Consider the following 15,021-nt stretch of genomic DNA (forward strand, 5'->3'; position numbering starts at 1 on the left):
CGGTGTTTCCATGATCCCCATTCCCATCGAGTCCAATAGGACTCGATGGGAATGGGGATTAACACCATTCCGCCTCCGTGATTCCCGGAAAACCGGGGTTGTAATGCCCCGGTAATTCCGGGAATCACGGAGGCGGAATGGTAATGCGAGTCCGGCGGTAACCAGGCGGTTTCACCGCCGCGGTTACCGCTGGACTCGTAATGAGGCCCAATGTCACCATACTTCTATATTGGGTCTGTGGCATGCCTTCCAGCCCATGGCAATTCTTCGCTTGGCCAGTATGTAGGCCAGGTGCTTAAGTTTGCTCAAGTGTCTCAAGTTGCAAGGTCTTGTAAAACCTCCCAGCATACATGCCCATACAGATTCCACATCTAGCCGGATTCCTTTCTCTGTTAAACGGTGGGTGACTTCTCCCCAGAATTTCCCAATTTCTGGGCATGCCCAGAACATATGTACCATCCCTGCATTCACCTCCCACATTTGGGGCATGTTTGTGTTTCTGTGCACTTGAATCTGGCGATCCTCTTGGGGGTCATATATGCCCTATGAGTTATGTATAGTTGGATTTGCTGCAACCTCGCGTTCCTGGACACTTTTCTGTGGTATCTCAGAGCCCTCTCCCATAGCCCATTATGCGTGGGTATCCCCGCTTCTTCCTCCCAATCCCGTCTCAGCTGGGTCACCTCCTTTCCCACCCTAGACATCAAGAGTTCGTAGATTCGGGGGACCTCGTGTCCCCCTTCTGAGACATCATAGAGTGTTTCTATTGCCTCGTCGGGTTCTTCCTCAGGCACCTTTCCGGACCATGATTCTGTCACCCGCCGTACCACTCTAGTGTAGGTGATATATTGCCCTGGGTGTAACCCTGTTTCGTCAACTAGTACATTATATTCCGTTATCTTCCCTTCTTGCCATAGGTCCCCCAATGTTATCTTCCCTTCTTGCCATAGGTCCCCCAATGTTACAGTTCCCACCGGTTCCCAATGCTTGCGAATCGTCTTCCTCAGTTGCTCATCCACTCCCTCCAATGCTACTAGCGTCACCTGCGGAGAGCACGGGGCCGGGTTCTCCATGGCCTGACAAGCCTTCCGCCATACCCTCCATCCCAGTTCCAACAGCCTCAATCGTGCCTTTATTCTGATTTAGGCACCCATATCAACTCTTTCAGATAAAACGGAGCACACTTAGACCTCAACAATCTGGACTCTGCTGTGGGGTCCTCATTCAGCCACTTTGCTACATACTGTAGTGAGTACATCTAAAGAATGACATGTCCCGCGTGGAGATTCATTTACCTGTTGGCATTTAATTTAGGAGCCTAAAGCAGGTAGGCTTGAAAGTACTATTGGAAGTGTGAAAAGACCCAGCTGAGTGCACGTCGTATAGGCCTATCGGACTACTATACAAAAACTCTGGCCAATAGACTAACAGGGATTCTGCCAAAGTTGATTAATGAGAACTGGACAGGTTTTATAAAAGGGCTCTCAGCCATTGACAACGTCAGGCGGGCACTGAATCTGATCGATTAGGGAGCTCGTACTAAGCAGAAGATGGTAGTGTTATCCCTAGATGCAAATAAGGTCTCTGATAGCTTGGCTTTGCCTTATTTGAGGAGGTCCTGGGTAACTATGGCTTTGGTCCACAATTTTGTAAATGTGGGTTTGCCAGCTTGGGTCCCATTACCATTAAAAGGGGTACCAGACAGGGGTGCCCTCTGTCCCCACTTCTTTTTGCTCTAGCCATCGAGCCCCTTGCTCAATCAGACTGTGCAACACAAAGTTGGGCTATATGCCGATGATGTTATTTTATACTTAACTGATCCAACACGATCGGTCCCCCAAGTGTTAGAGGTTATTGAACAGTTTGGGGCTTGCTCGAGATTTACAATCAATTATGGGAAATTGGTTGGAATTAATATTGGAGAACCATACAGAGCACTGGAGGACACGCTACCCTCCCTGCTCCTCAGCTGGGTACCAGACAAGATAAAATACTTGTGAGTTTATTTAACCTCTCAGCGCGACATGGCAAATGTAAGGCAAATATCCAGAGTGTATTTAGGGAATGCGAGGTGGACCTGGGAAGGTAGGAACACCAACAAATGTATTGGCCGGGAAGGGTGGCAGCTGTTAATGTGTCCCTCATCCATAAACTACTATATGTGTTTCACGCCCTCCCGGTCAGGGTCCCAGAGAAGCCCATCCCCGAACTACAGGGAATGCTGTTCAAGTTTATTTGGGGCAGGAAGAGGAGAGGAGAGGGTTGTTCCGTTCACCGTGGCAAGGGGTGCTGGGGATTCCTTCAATTAAGGGATATCTCATAGCGGCTCAAGTTGGTCCCATATGCGACTAGGGAGCGAGAACTGGAAAGAAGTGGGTGGCCTTGGAGCTGGAGGACACCGCGTTTTTTCTGCCTGACAATCCGTTGTTCACTCCCAGGGTCCATGATGACAGAGGCAAACTGCTAACTACAACCAGGGGCCTCCTTGGGGTACTGGGATATGGAGCTTCGAATACTGGGAGTCCTGGTGGATCTGAGCCGTCACACCCCGATTCTGAGGAACACAGAATTTAACCGGGGGACAGTGAGTCGCCCCTTCGCAAATTGGGAGATCATGGGGAAATTGCGCCCGGGCCACATGTATGTGGGCTTATATCCACTGACCTTTGAAGCGTGCAAGACTAGATTTGCAGTCAATGAAGGGGAAAGGTTCCGATATAGCCAAATTCGCCAATGGGTCACAAATAGGGATGTTACGGATAGAGAGACAAGAGAACCCAAAGGGATTGAGCGGACACTATTAGAAGGCCTTAACTGAAATCGAACAACCACTTGTTATAGGTTTCTTGACCCGACTGAGGACTCTGATACCCTACGCTATATGTTGAAGTGGCCGACTGAACTGGGAGTCGATATACAGCTGGAATCAGGGTCATCTATTTGGGAAAGTGCCCATAAAGCATCACGATGCAAGGCGATGAAGGAATGTGGGTACAAGATTTTATAAAGGTGGTATATGTCACCTAGCCGACTGCATGAAATTAACACTGGGATTTCAGACAGGTGCTGGAGGGGATCTGGGGAGAGAGGAACTTTGGGACACCTACGGTGGTCTTGCCCCCATTCTCAACTGTACTGGAAGGAGATCCTCTCACACATTAGAGACCTTGCAGGGATTGTCCCAAGACTAATCCTCTTGGGGGATTCAGCGGTTGATGCTGGATACCCACTGCGAGGTCAGACAGCAAGGATGATAAAACAACTCTTAATAGCAGCCATATGAACCCTAGCTTTCTCATGGAAATTGGATAAAGGCCCGATAGTGGCGCAATGGTGGGTCAGAGTGTGGACACTGATAGCACTTGAAAATATAACTGCGATCCTTACTGACTCATACCAATCCTTCTATGCGCCCTGGTTCCCTATCATTCAGTTCTTGGGATCTTAAGAACACATTACCCACAAACCACAGACTCTTCAGCTTCGGTTTACTCTGAATTTGATGCTATTACTGGGACACGCTGTTTGCACTGACACCTGTGGCACTTTACTGTTACTGTTTGATGGAATTGTTGGTTATGGATCTGTTGTCTTGTTGATTGATGACCAGAAGCATGCTCTGAATTCTGATTAATTAAGACAATTATAAATAAAGCTTGTGGGGGGAAAAGAAAAGCAAAGGCTCTGACACCCAAGAAGGAGGACAGGCACCACAAGAAGGCGAAGAAATGTTTGCATTCCCCTAGCGCTTCAAGACATTCATCCTCTTGATCCTCCCGCAAAAAAAAGATACACCATTGGTGCAGACGCGACTCTGATTCGTCGGAGGAGCGGGATAAATCCTGCTTGACTTTGGGTGCTTCATGAGAAGAGTGGGAGGATTTCAAGGAGCAAATTCTCCAGCTTTTCCAACAGCTGCAGTGGGTATGACTCCGATCTCAATGCCACAGGTGAGTAAGGCACCAATTACAACCGGTGGCTCTGGTGCCAAGGTGACCATGTTAGGTCCTCTGCCCTCGGGCTCTACCACGACAACTGCAAAGCCCATTTTGGCACTGATGGCCCTCGAGGCACCGAGAGGCCTTGCAGGCACAATCCTGTCGGGGCTGACGGTCAAGTGTTCCTTTGGCCCGAGTCTCTTTCGATGTTCTTTGACTCGAGGTCGATTTATGACGATGAGGGGGATCAGGTGCCTTTTTTAAATTATTTTTTTATTTAATTTTATTGGTTTATAACAACCCTTTAAAATATCACACAATACAATACAAACATACAGCCAATCCCTTTCTCTGTTTATTACTAATCCCGCCTTTCCCCCGAGACTGTGAATGTCCGTTTCATTTACTTGCTGATAAGTCCAAACTCAATTGTTTTTCAATCTCAGCTAAAAGAAACGTTAACGGAATTAGCAATTTCAAGTCCGTTTCCATTGAACATATTCTGACACCATTTGTCAGCGCAGAGAGAAGGGTGTTTTAGACTCCATGGTCCCAAATAAAGTGTTCCTTCAGATCGAAGATCTCTGCAGAACAACGCCAAGTGTTTGAGAGTTTCCTTTTCCTTTTCACAAAATCTACAGATTGGATTTAAATTTGCATTGCTTGCCCATGCACGAAGCCGCTCTTTAGTCTTAAAAGCATTCAATTGAAACATCATGAACAGTCTTCTTGCGTTCGGGTCTGGAAACAACTCAATATATCGCTGTGTGGTGTTAAAGCTCCATGCTTCAGGTGGCACATCAACCATCATTTTAGATGCAACTCTCTGTGCACTAGTCTGCTCCCAATCAGCCCGCCAGATGTTTAGTTTTGCTGCGTTAGGATTCTCGTGTAGAGTTTCTAGCTTAATGTCAAGTTCCGCCAACAAACTTTCGCATCTGTTAATCCACATTGACATGATGTTGTTCTTGTTAGATGAAGCACTATGAAAGATTTCAAATTGCGGGATTTGCTCATGAGATCTTGTTTTATGAAAGAAGGACAGCAAATTCCAGCAAATTCTGGCGTGCATTGATATTAGCGATAGCTCGTATCTCATACAGGCCGTCACCATGCCTTTAGGTAGACCCAGTACTTTAGTCCAATAAATATTCTCGAGAGTAGACCATACGTCACAGGAACAACACAGAGCATTTTCTGCTCCGTATATTAAGACCGGGATTACCGTCTGTGTAAATGTTCAACAACGGCTTGAGCGAAAACTTTCCAAATTTCTTTTTCAAGACCAGTGCTTGGCTCGCGAGTTGCCTGCACTTTCGTTTCGTCTCTGCAATCCATGGGCCATCATTATTACTTGCGCTTATCAGCATTCCCAGATATTTTGCACTGTTTGATATGCGCACCGGTTCCTGACCCAGAGTCCATGTTGCTTTTTTCGCGATATTGCGTTTTCCTGTTTTGAGATTTTTGAGTAAAAGGATTTCACATTTGTTTGTGTTGATCAATAGGTGGTTCGAAGTCACATATTGTTGAACGTCGTTGAGCTTTCTTTGCAGGCCAATGAGCGTTACATCCATCAGGATCAAATTGTCTGCGTACAGGAGCCAACTTAGATGTGATTTGTGTAATTTTGGAGGAAAAGAGTTCACTGCGTCTATAGTTGCTCCTATGTCTGATATGAATAGACTGAATATTGCCGCAGCAAAGGGGCAGCCTTGTTTTACTCCCTTGAAAGTTTAATTGCCGCAGACAATGTGCCAGTCTGATCCAGACGGATTCTAATGGAGGTTTCAGTATGCAGCTCTCTAATAGCTGCCATTAGATCGTCCGGGCAGCCCCACGCTCGCAGGTTTGTCCATAAAACTGCCCTGTCGATGGTATCAAAGGCATAGGAGAAGTCAATGATGGCAAGATATACCGTCGTATTTGATTTCAACACCTCTATTTTGATCATATTCAACAGCATCAGGTTTAGAGAGCATCCCACATGTTTAACAAAGCCTGCCTGTCTTACATCCACATGGTTTGATTTTACAGCCCACTCGACTAGTTTCCGTTGTAGCATGGTTGCATACATTTTTCCCAGTACGTCCAGTAATGCTACTGGCCGATAGTTTTTGGGGCTCATTATTTTACCTTTTTTGAAAACAGGCACAATCACCGCTGATTTCCAAGACTTCGGTGTCCGGCATTGCGAATTTATTCTTTCGAATAGGGCCACACATACATCTGCCCATAGATCAGGATGTTGTTTTATTGTAAAATTTGTGAGCCCATCCAGGCCAGGGGCTCTGGAGCTTTTTGCCTTCATGATTACTGACACAATGGGCCTCATTCCGAGTATGGTGGTAGCCATGGAGCAATTAGCTCCATGGCTGCCTCCCATACCGGTACCGACTCTGGAGGGACCGGTAATTCCCCATTGAACTAACCAATCCCCATTCCCATTGAGCCCCTATTAGGGCCCCTCTAGGGCTCAATGGGAATGGGGAGGGCGCAAATAACATGCTCGCAAATGGCAAGCCCGTTATTTGCGCCCTGGTCCCTTAGCGGGACCCGTAAGGGATGTGTGGTCCGACAACACGTCCCTTACGGTTCCCGTTAGGGGACCTCGGAATCAGGCGGTAGGGGATTACCGGCAATAGTCTCCTTACCGGTGCCCGGTATCCCCTACCGCCCGACTCGGAATGACTCCCAATGTCTTCTTTGGAGAATGTTAATGCCCAAGTTGTAGAAAATATTTCAGGTGAGACTTTTGTCCCCTGATTTGCTTTGTATAGATCTGAGAAAAGAGATATCCAAACCACTTCAGACACCATGCTCATTTGTAACGTTCCTTGTGGAGCCTGATCGGCATCATTCTGCAACATTGAATATTTGTGTGTCCTTAACCAATTTTTAACTTTTGTTTCACAGCCTTATTTTTCAGGTTTCGTGCCTCAGTATCTAGGGCTTGAGCTTGTCGAATCTAACGTCGCATCTGGCGCTTTTGTTTCAATATCTCTAAATCAAAGCAATGTGTGCACACAAAGTTCAGATGTTTTAGACCTACATTCTTTGATTTAAATTGTGCCAATAGGTGTTCATATTCCATTGTCGAACACGTCAGGCAATAATGTTTTGACAACTGGGAGACTTCCTCTTCCTTTAGTCTTAGTCTTACTCGGTTTGCTTCGACCGAGATTTTGTGGGACCACTTCAAGCTTATTTGATTCCGTGAGGTCAATAATTCCATTACTAGCATGTCGTAGTCGCTGTTGTTTTTGCTATAACTTTCATGGATTTTACTTGCGGGTGACGTGCTTCAGACACAAACATGTAGTCAATGGTTGAGGTATGCTCAGCATGACGCCATGTTGGTGCTGGTGGGATGTCTCCAGGGGTGCAGCCATTTAACATCTGTAGGTTCCTTAAGTCCATTTCGTCCATCCAATCTTTTGCTAAGATCTTTTTTACCAATTGCAAGGTTTAAGTCTCCACAGATAATTATGTTTGTCCGAGTTGTAGCTTCTAGCAAGTAATCTACTATTGTCAGCACTTGATCTATATACACATGCTTTCCAGCTCTATTGTGCTTCCAGTACACGTTTAATAGCGTTACCTGGTCAGTAGAGTTATTTGTTTGCTCAAGCATTCCTATTGTGGTCTCTTGGATAAAGGGCGAATGATTAGTCGAGTTTAGAATGCGAAAGCCAGAAGGTTTCTTGACTAGTGTTATTAGTCAAGCCATGGGACGCCCCTTGTCTAATTTATGGCTGGATTTAATACGAGCTCAAATTCTGTCACAATTGGAGTGTGACTCATCCGAGTTTCTTGCAAACATACAATCTGTACCCCCTCTAACCAGTTTAAGTTAAGCAAATGTGCAAAGTCTTGCGTGTTCCAAGAAGCGACTAAGCACACTTGAGGCGATTTCTCCTTCTGGCATTACTGTTGAGTTTTAGTATTCAACGACTTTGCCAACCATTGCCACTCAGAATTTGCATCCGTTTCTTTAAGACTTTTGTCAGTTGATTCCTTAAAACTATCAGGGCAATTTAGCCCTTGTATAGTTATTCTAATTTTTACTTTTGAGTCATCTTTTTCGTTAGGTTGTTCTCCAGCAAACGTAACTTTCTTACTTCCAATTGTCAATGTTTTGTTTAAGATTTGTCCGGTGTTTCTCAAAAGATTTGCAGGTCCTCTTGTAATCGCCGACTGAAGAGAGTATCTGCTTGAATCTACTGACAAATGCGAGTCCCCAGTCTTTGACATTGTGGATGGCAAGTAAGAACCTTCCTTTGCTTTCGTTTTTGAAATTACTGGCACCACGTCGTCAAGTTTATATACATCAAAGCCTAGTGAGAAGAGGGCCACGTTTGCTTCTAGAATTGTTGTTGCAATTAGAGTGGATGCTAAGTGGAGCACCACTTTTTCGTTTCGCCTTTCCTTCGGAAACTCTACTATCTCTAAATCATTGGAGCTGATTGCATTTAAGCCCGTAACGTGATGCATTAACTTTACCACATTACAATGGTTTAGGATGAAGTTGACTCTGGAATCCAGCCGCTCTATCATGGTCTTGGACATAACAAACTTGTTGTTGCGCATACTCAGTTGTTTTTCTTTGGTCAATTGAGCAAGCTTAGTTCTAGGGTTCATTGCTGAATCATCCTTTTTTTCATATGCTAGACTTCCATTTGATAAGACCTGGTGACTTTCATGTCGACTCTCGTCCACAGGAAGAGCAATGTCCCCAGAGTTGTGATTTTCGCTCCGTATGCCAACAGATTGTATTTGTAGTTTAGCGCTTATCATCTCTCTTTTTTCGTGCATTGTCACGAACACTGGGCTCAAAGGAGCAGGTTTCTGTGCCAGCAAGTCGACAGTGTCCACAATGATATGACATGTTCTTCCGACCATGGGTCCTACTACGATCCCTGCCAGGCTTGTCACATTTTGGCTTGTCTTCTGATTCCCATTCGCCACGATTGGGGCCACGTTATCTTCATTCAGTACATTTGTTTTACTGTTTATTTGAACCACTGGACTCGTTTGTACATCACTCCTTTTGATAGGCCTGCTTAACGTAATGGGCCCTGCCAATTCCTCAGTTTCTGTGTCGTCATAAATTGACATATTTAGGAGCTCTACAGAAATGTCGTGTGAGGGACTGGCAGTACACAAGGGCTCCTCTTGTGAAGCCTTTTTTAAGGAGCCGTCAGATCTGTTCTTTTTCTTGTTAGCCTGTTGGATTACTGAGGTAGACTTATCGTTGTCATCAGCCAACACATGGACAACTTTTATATTGCGGAGAAATGTTCTTGCCCCAGTTAATTTGTTGCTTTTTCTTCCTGCAAGTTTTTTCGCTTTTTTGAGTGGTGGCTGGTTTCGTTGTTTTACCACATTTTTGGGAGTTTGGGAGCCACCGTTAAAGATTGAAAAGACATTTGCTGTATTAGCTGTGATAGCTGTTATGTCCTTACTCAAGTTATCTTCAACTTGTTGATGAATATTTGAGGCCCCTGCTACTTGGTCGTTTGAATGTGCCTGATTCTCAGTACTTCTGGCCTGTTCAAACGCTGTGTTGAAAGAGATCTCTGCTATGTTGTAAAAAGAGGAGTTGCCAGATGTTAGTCCGACATTAGTGGTTGGTGGTAAATGTTCCTCTGGTATGATCGTCGTTATGGCCCTACTGATCAAGCTGGATTCCGGTGTCGCAATACATTGCCCCTTCAAATGCACACCTAAAATGCTGGGGTTCGCGTCCGGGCAGGCTCCTTGGCTTTTTCTGCTGGATTGGTCTACGCAGGTGGTTTGTACTGAGATATTAGCTCGTTCCTTATGTGTAGCGGTCAGGTCCTTTGCTATCATTCTTGGAACATCTAATTGTTGGATTTGTGCAGCCTTTCTTGCACCTGTGCCTTCATGTTTAAATAGGGCTGGTGTCACAAGTCTCTCCCCTCCTCACCTGTTTCTCCTTGCTTGCGACCTTCTTGGATGTGACTTCCTTCTTTCGCACGGTGAATTTTATACAGGCCAGTGTGCAGGTCTTCGGATTCCAGCGTGAGGATTACAAGTCATACGCCAAGTAGCGTTCAATATCCAGGACCGGGAACCAGGAAGGAAACAGTGTCCTAACTCGGAGGCATGGAACACCGTGACCTGAGCACAGGAGAAATCCAGGAAGATGAGCACGGAAGAAGGTAGTACAAGGAAAGGGGTCGCAAAAGGGAGAATGATCAGGAAAATGGAAAACGGGACTCAGAAGGAGGCCCCGAGCGAACTCTGGCAACACACGTCTGACTACTCGAATCGGTAGCGTTGAGACGCACAGAGCCGCGGGGGCGTGACTGTTTTGTAGGAAGTTTAACGTAGCGCGTAAAGGCTGGTAAACTGCGTTTCGTAACCAGCGGCCATGTTGGAAGGATCACTGAATTCAGTGTTCTATGGATCAGGGACCACGATGTCCAGAATGGACGTAATCGGCGGTTCATGACAGTATGCCTCCTCTGAAGCCCCGCACCTCCAGGTTTGCCTGGGTGGATAAGATGATATCTTCGTATCAGCCGGGGGGCATTGATGTTAGAGACGGGTTCACAGGTGCGCTCACTGGGAGGATATCCCTTCCATTCGACCAAATACTGTAGTTGACCTCATCGGTACCTGGAATCACAAATCCTAGAGACCTCGTATTCAAGTTGGATATCGACAATCACTGGAGTAGATCTTGGAGCAGTTCGAGTGGACTGTACATATGGTTTTAACAGAGAAGTGTGGAAAGCTGGATGAATCTTTTTCCACGACTCTGGTAGTTGGAGTCGAAAGGCCACTGGATTAACAATTTCCTTTATGGAAAAAGGTCCATAATACCTGGGAGCCAATTTATTTGGTCGTAGGTGATGAAGGAGTTTCGAAGAAAGCTAGACCTTATCTCCTATTGAATAAGAAGGACCAGGCCTTCTGGTGTCTGCATATTGTTTAACACCTTTTCGGGCCTTTTCCAGGTGTTCCTTTGCTTCTTTGTGTACATTGATCAGTGTTTCAATCCAGGAATCGACCGCAGGAACTGGGGTAGGATGTGGTAGAACGGATGGTAGTACTGAAGGGTGAAATCCTTGGCTACAGAAGAAAGGGCTGGTCTTGATGGCTGAATGATCCGCATTGTTGTAAGCGAATTCGGCCACAGGTATCAAAAGTGACCAATCATCCTGGACTTTGGTGGCGAAGCAGCGAAGATACTGTTCCAGGGTTTGGTTCACTCGTCCTGTAGCTCCATTGGTCTGTGGATGATAGCCCGAGGACAAGGCACGTTGGATCCCCAATATCCGACATAGTTGTTTCCAAAACTGGGATATGTATTGGGGCCCTCTCTCGGAAATGATTTTGGAGGGCAGTCCATGAAGCCGGAATATGTGTTCTATAAAAATCCCAGCTAGTTCAGATGAGAATGGTAATTTGTATAGAGGTGTGAAATGAGCCATATGCGTGAACAAATCAATGGTAACCATTATGGTCGTGTATCCCCTAGAAGAAGATAATTCCACGATAAAATCCATGGCAATGATTTCCCAGGGTTTTGTTGGTATTGCTGGTTGGTGTAGGAGACCTGCTGGTTTTCTATTATCATGCTTATTCTGATTACAAACTGCACAGGTCTGAACATAGGTTCTTACGTCATCTTTCATCCTTGGCCACCAGTATTGTCTCTGTACAAGACAGATGGTGTTGGAGATACCACAGTGTCCTAAATGGAGGGTATCATGGCATAGGTTTGTGCTCTTATGTCTCAGCCCTGGAGTGGGAATGGCTAGCCGTGTATCCTTAAGGTATCCTTTTATCTTGAGATTCCATCGATTGTTTCTTTTAAACTCCTTCCAAAGTTCGGAGGACTGGGTCTTGGCTCGAATATCCTCCAGGAGAGTAATGGCTTGGGCTACGAATATTGTGTTGGGAAACATCTTGGAAAAGGTCCGGTCCTCAAGGGGTTCATAATCAGGTCGTCTGGACAAGGCATCGGCTATGATGTTATGTGCTCCAGGAAGGTGATGGATTTGAAATTGATATTGGGCAAAAAAGAAGGTCCAGCGGGCCTGACGGCTGTTTCTGCACTCCAAGGATTGGAGGACTTGTAGATTCCGAAGATCCGTACAGAGTTGTACCTGGTGTTTGGCTCCCAGAAGGAGATGGCGCCAGTCAGTGAAGGCTTGTCGAATGGCTAGCAACTCCTTCTCCAGGACGGAATAATGAGTGTCACTGGGAGTTAAGGTGCGGGCGAGATAGGCAATGGGGTGTTCTATCTTGTCATCAAGTTCTTGTTTCAGAACTGCTCCGATGGCGTAATTGGGTGCATCAGTCTCAACAAGGAAGGGGCGGTCTGTGTCGGTTTGAGCCAGGATGGGGGCTTGTGTGAACTCCACCTTCAACCGTTGAAATGCTGAGTCTTGAGCTGAGGACCACTGAAAGGGGGTGTCTTTCTTTAATAGTATAACAATGGGATGTACAATATCAGAAAATGCAGGTATGAATTTCCTGTAAAAGTTAGCAAGTCCCAGGAAGGATTGAATTTGTTTCACAGTGGTAGGAACAGGCCAGGATAAGATGGAATCAACCTTGGAAGAATCCATTCCAATACCCTTTGGGCTAAGAACATATCCAAGATGGTGAACAGTTGATACATGGAAAAGGCATTTTTCAGGTTTGGCCAGGAGTTTATGTTCTCGTAAATGCTGTAAAACTGCCTCAACGTGTTCTTCATGTTTCCGAGGTTCCTTGGAGTAAATCAGTATGTCGTCTAGGTATACAATGACGAAAAGGAACAACATGTCAGAAAAGATCCGATCCATGAAACGTTCTGAAATTGCGGGGGCATTAGCAAGTCCAAAGGGCATAACCAGATACTCAAAATGGCCAAAGGGTGTTCTAAAGGCCTTTTTCCATTAATCACCTTCTTTTATACGAATGAGATGGTAAGCACCCCTGAGATCAAGTTTTGTGAAGATGACTGCACCCCTCACAGCTTCCAGGATGTCCAAAATAAGAGCTAATGGATAACGGTCCTTGAGGGTGCATTGGTTAAGGTCACAGTAATCCAAACATGGTCTAAGCTCCTTGGAATCTTCCTTAGGAAGGAAGAAGAGGGAAGCTCCCGCTGGGGACTTGGATGGTCGAATCGTTCCATTTGTCAAGTTGGTGTCCAGATACTCTCGGAGGGCCCTTTTTTCAGGTCCGGATAGAATTAACATTCTTCCTAAGGGAATCACTGCTGAAGGCTTGGTGTCAATGGCACAATCCTCAGGTCTGTGGGGTGGAAGAGACTGAACAATGGCTGTTGATAACACATCTGAGTATGTCTGGTAAGCCTGGAGAATCCGGATAATGTTGGAGACAGTTACTGGAATTTGTTGAGTTTCTTGGAAGTCTTCTAAGGGACTTGGTAAGGTGGTGGGAGACAAACAATGGGACATACAATGTTCTGAACTTAGAAACAAGGAGCCTGCTGCCCAATTGATGTAGGGATTGTGTTTCTGCAGCCAGGGCATGCCTAGAACCATGGGATAGTGAGCAGATTTTATGATGTCAAATCTAATCCTCTCTTGATGGTTGTTTATCGAAAGAAGAATCTCTTTGGTTTGATGGGTCCTGAAGACAAGGGTCTCCCATCAATGGCTTCAACAGGCTGATTTGTTTCTTTTGTTTCGCTGGGAATGTGATGACTGATGACCCAATCATGATCTATGAATATGCCCATGGCTCCGCAATCCACTAAAGCCAGGATGGGGTAGGATTCTTTCTTGGAAGATGACAGGAATGCCTGTAAAATCACAAGATTGTTGTGTCCTGGGGAGTTCAAGGAAGGAATTCATGAGGAGCAGACATCTTTCTCCCAAAACTGTGCCCCACTTAGGATCGGGAGCTGGCATTTCCCGAACGCCGAGGTGGTGCAATAGGGCACTCTCTTACAAGGTGTTTTTCAGGGTGACAATACATGCACAGTCCGGTATTAATCCGACACATCTTTTCTTGTGTGGTAATGGGTCCTCGGAAGGCTCCTAGTTGCATGGGTTCTGGGCTGAAGATGCAGCGGTTTCATGTTTGTATGGATGGTCAGTAGCTGCCTTTGGGGATGTTAATTTAGACTTCCTTTTCTCCTCCTTTCTTTCCTGGATCCGGAATTCGATTTGTAGGGAATGTACCATGAGAGCTTGGAAAGAGCTTGGGCGGGCTACCCTGGCTAGCTCGTCCTTTATCTCGTCATTTAGACCTCTTCGAAAGAGGGTGAAACTGGCTTCCTGGGACCAATCGGCCTCTTTTACCAATTGTTTAAAGCAGGTCACATATGTGAGCATATCCTGGGATCCTTGTTGAAACTCAAGCAGTCTTTCTTGAGCACTGTAAACAAGCTCTGGGCGATCAAACATGGCTTTTATGGCTTCCACAAACCCGTCGTAATCATCCAGGAGTGCGTCGCCCGAATTGACTAGGGGGGTTGCCCAGGTCAGGGCTTTGCCCGTGAGGTGTGATATCATAAATTCCAATTTTGCTCTTGGGGTGGAAAAGTAGTATGGCTTGAAGGTAAAATGTACCAAACAGGAATCAAGGAAGTCACTGAGGGATTTTGAGGAGCCATCGTATTTGTCAACTACTCCTCCCAACAAGACACTTTCTTTGGCTGCAGAGTCACGCGATAAGACAAACTGCTTTAATGCAGTGTTCTCTGCCTTAAGGTTCTGGACTTCAGTGGTTAATTCCTGCATACCTTGCACGAGGTCTTCAACCGCGGCTTCCATCTTTGTATTTGTATAAGGTTTAAGGCGTCTCAATCTGTCACAAGTCTCTCCCCTCCTCACCTGTTTCTCCTTGCTTGCGACCTTCTTGGATGTGACTTCCTTCTTTCGCACGGTCCGGGATTTATAGAGGCCCGTGTGCAGGTCTTTGGATTCCAGCGTGAGGATTACAAGTCCTACGCCAATTAGCGTTCAATATCCAGGACCGGGAACCAGGAAGGAAACAGTGTCCTAACTCGGAGGCACGGAACGCTGTGACCCGAGCACAGGAGAAATCCAGGAAGATGAGCATGGAAGAAGGTAGTACAAGGAAAGGG

General features: G+C 45.9%; 1 protein-coding gene across 21 annotated transcripts in view; it reads left to right on the forward strand.

The window, feature by feature from the left end:
- Positions 1 to 15,021, forward strand: part of UNC80 (unc-80 homolog, NALCN channel complex subunit) — a 3,486,058-nt gene that overhangs the window by 2,208,919 nt on the left and 1,262,118 nt on the right. The gene's annotated exons all lie outside the window — the stretch shown is intronic.

The sequence above is a fragment of the Ambystoma mexicanum genome, chromosome 9 (assembly GCF_040938575.1).
Source record: "Ambystoma mexicanum isolate Mex_15411 chromosome 9, UKY_AmexF1_1, whole genome shotgun sequence".
Classification (NCBI taxonomy): domain Eukaryota; kingdom Metazoa; phylum Chordata; class Amphibia; order Caudata; family Ambystomatidae; genus Ambystoma; species Ambystoma mexicanum.